The sequence below is a fragment of the Mastomys coucha genome, unplaced genomic scaffold, assembly GCF_008632895.1.
Source record: "Mastomys coucha isolate ucsf_1 unplaced genomic scaffold, UCSF_Mcou_1 pScaffold21, whole genome shotgun sequence".
NCBI classification, from domain to species: Eukaryota; Metazoa; Chordata; class Mammalia; order Rodentia; family Muridae; genus Mastomys; species Mastomys coucha.
Window position 1 is genome coordinate 129,923,967 of NW_022196904.1, and position 3,669 is coordinate 129,927,635.

The window sequence follows — 3,669 nt, forward strand, 5'->3', positions numbered from 1 at the left end:
TACAATTCACTTCACTTTTCCTGTCTCTGCTGTTACAGTGTCCTAGTGAACAACTAAAGAGGTGAGTAAAGATTCCAAAGCTCAAAGGAGGCGGCTCCTGAGGTTAAGAATTAGTTAGTTAGTACTGGCTCTTACAGAGGACCTTAGGCCTGTTCCTGGCACCCAGACAGCTCACAGATGCCTATGACCCAGCCCTCTTCTGGCCTCCTACAGCACTGCACTTGGGTGCACACATTCCCTGAACACTCACATAAAACAAGGGGCTGGAGAGATGGCTCACAGGATAGGAGCACTGGTTGTTCTACTGATGATGAGGGTTCCAGTGGTCCCTCAAGACTGTCTTTGTGACATTTAGGTTTAACTAGAGAAAATGGGGGCAGAGTGTGTATAATTAATCATCCCTAAGAGTCAAGTGTGGCTGGGTTGATGATCAGTTTGGGTTCTGCAAGGCAGTATTAGTAGGCTAACCTGGTTTGCACTGTGACTCTTGCTTCTCTGTACAACCTCAACTGCCCTCATTTGGAGATGCTCTATCCTAGGCCCCTCAATTGCTTTGAAATAACTTTTATTCCTTAAAGGGGTTTATCAGTCCTGTAGTTTCTGGAACTCAAAGAGAGGTACCAGTGGGACTGGGGAGCTGGAACAGGACATTGTAAAAGCTGAGCGATGTGTAAAGGAGGCAGATACAAATTGAAAGCAGAACCGCCAGGCTTTTATGTACTCTGCACTTATTCCATGTGGACCCAAGAGAAAAATTAATAATACATTTTTGATGAAAGTGTTTTGTGAGTACATGTTTTATCTGGAAGCAACTTAAGCTCTGAAGTGAGAGGCAATCCCTCTACGCAGGAATGTCCAGCACATACACATGTGAGGCCCTGTGTGTAGTTTAAATTTTCTCCTATTCACATTTTTAAAATTAGAAGAAACAGGCACAAGGCCAACAGTCAATTTAAAGGATGCTCAAGTAAATAATCTTTAGAAAAAGTCAAGGTAAACCAACTATGTCACATAACTTCATAGCCATTACATTAGCAACAATCTGAAATAAGTAATAGCAAATTATCTCACATATATGGAGAAAACTGAAACCTTGATTCTGTTTTAAAACAATTGGTTCTTTAAAAAAAAAAGTTCTAACCCATTAATACTTAGTTTATACTGTGATGTGTTAGTTACTTTTCTATTCCCAGGACAGAACACCATGAACAAGGCAACTTATAAAATAAACCACTGCATTTGGGGCGCACAGTTCCAGAGGATTAGAGTCATGACCATCATGGTGGGGAGCATGGCAGCAGTCAGGCAGGCATGGTGCTAGACAGTAGCTGAGAATTTACATCTTGAAACACAACCATGAAGCAGAGAGAGCAAAGTAGGATTGGAGGAAACCTCACACCCTAATAGGTACAACTGGGCACCAAGTATTCAAATATAGAGGCGATGGGGGTCATTCTCCTTCAGACTACTGTAGATGAGGATACAGATCAAAGAAAACAACACTGAGCTTGTGCTTTCTTTTTTTTTTTTTTAAGAATTTTTTAATTATTTTATGTATAGGAGTACACTGTTGCTGTCTTCAGACACACCAGAAGAGGGCCTCAGAACCCATTACAGATGCTTGTGAGCCACCATGTGGTTGCTGGAAATTCAAATCAGGACCTCTTGAAGAGCTGTCAGTCCTGTTAACCACTGAGCCATCTCTCCAGCCCCAGCTTGTGGTTTCAATCCAGTGAAAACGTTTTTGCATTTGTGGTTGAAACACACTTTCCAAGCATATTTTAACTGATACACGAAGGATATACATAATATGTGTTTACTCGTTACTAATGAGATAACAACTAATTTTTGACAATTTCAACTCTATGTGGTGTATAACCACACCCCTTTAAATATTTTTTATGGTGAAAGCTTTCAAAGCTCTTCAAGCTTTCTGAATTTCATACTACATGGTTGTTCCATGTAAGTTACCTTCATGAGGAATAACACTGCAAAATTTCTAGTTTCTCTATCAAAATAATGCTTTCCCTTTACCCTCCCAATTATCTCTGAACTCCAGTAAACATTGTAATATGAATTATTATGAAACCAACTTTCCTAGACTTCCATAGATGAGTGAGATAATTGAGTGAAATGCCTTCCCTGGTAGGAACCAACCATATCTAACCGCCTCCTCATAAAGTTCAAACAAACAAACAAACAAACAAAAAACAAAGTAAGATTCCATTAAAGGACACCCTGGGGAACCTATAGTTTATGGGCTTAGTTATGCAGTGTGAGTATGGGGCTGCTGGCAGATTGTGGGGGAGCATAAAGCATCTGTACTGAAAAGTCTGCACCCAGTATAGATGAGAGCTCCCTGCTGGCTACAGGAAAGAGACCAGCTCTGTTAACATTTCCCAGACTATATACTCCTGCACCTCCCTGAGGCCATATGCAATTAGGGCAGAATTACCTGCCAAGGGCTAAGAGGCATGGCTGCAAACTCAAGTGAGGATCCAACAACCTCCTCCTCCTCCTCCTCCTCGCCCTCCTCCTCCTCTTCCTCTCTTCCTCCTTCTCCTCCCCCTCCTCCTCCTCCTCCCCCTCCTCCTGTGAGTGAATATCAACAGTCCATAAGCCTAATCATCATACAGACTGTTATAAGTAGACAGATGATCCAGGGACTGATACAGGGCAGCTGCTTAGCATGGAAGATGGCATTCTACAAAACATCTCTAATTCCACCTATGTTGTTACAAATAACAGATTGTCATTCTTTCTATGACTGAATAGTATTCCCTTCTGTGCCGACACCACATTCCATCTACTCACCAGATGGTAAGCTTACTCTAAAGTTGTTTCCACTTCTTGAGTCTTGTGAGTAATGCTGTAAGCAACATGGCCATGAAAACATATTCCCTACACAATGATTTCATTTCCTTTGGTTCTATATGCACAGTAGAAGTGCTGGACATGTGATGCTCCTATTTTGAAGAACTACTTTACTGTGCATCATACTCCCGTTTATCTGCAGTCCACCCTGCAGTAGGAACGGTTCCCCTTCCATTCACATGCTCCTTGGGACTTGTCACTTTTCTCTTTTATAATTATAGCCATCTTTAGTGGGCTGAGGTGACGTCATCCCCACTGTGAGTTTGAGTTCATTTCCTTGAGGATTATTTGGGTTGAGTGTTTTGAGGTTGTTTGTTCTCCCTTTACCAGCTGACCGTTTATGTGCCTTCCTTTTACTTGTCTATTTAAATGTATTGTCTTAGTCAGGGCTACTTTCTCTGTAATAAATCTACATGACCAAAAGTAACTTGGAGCTGGGCGGTGGTGGCTCACTCCTTTAATCCTAGCACTTGGGAGGCAGAGGCAGGCGGATTTCTGAGTTTGAGGCCAGCCTGGTCTACAGAGTCAGTTCCAGGACAGCCAGGGCTATACAGAGAAACCCTGTCTCTAAAAACCAAGAAAAAAAATATATATATATATAATGTATATTTATATATTTATAATATATTTTTTAAAAGAAAGATTAAAATAAAGAGCCTTGGCATAAGGAAAAAGTTATATAATAAAGTAAAATTTTTATACTAAAATAAGATAATTAGAATATGATAAAACTATGTGCTTGAGTCTGGAGAGATGTGCTCTTAAGTGCTTAAGAGCATGCACTGTTCTGGAAGG

General features: G+C 40.9%; 1 protein-coding gene across 1 annotated transcript in view; it reads right to left on the bottom strand.

The window, feature by feature from the left end:
* The window catches only part of LOC116103189 (zinc finger protein 345-like), a 32,204-nt gene that overhangs the window by 25,860 nt on the left and 2,675 nt on the right, over positions 1 to 3,669 (bottom strand). The gene's annotated exons all lie outside the window — the stretch shown is intronic.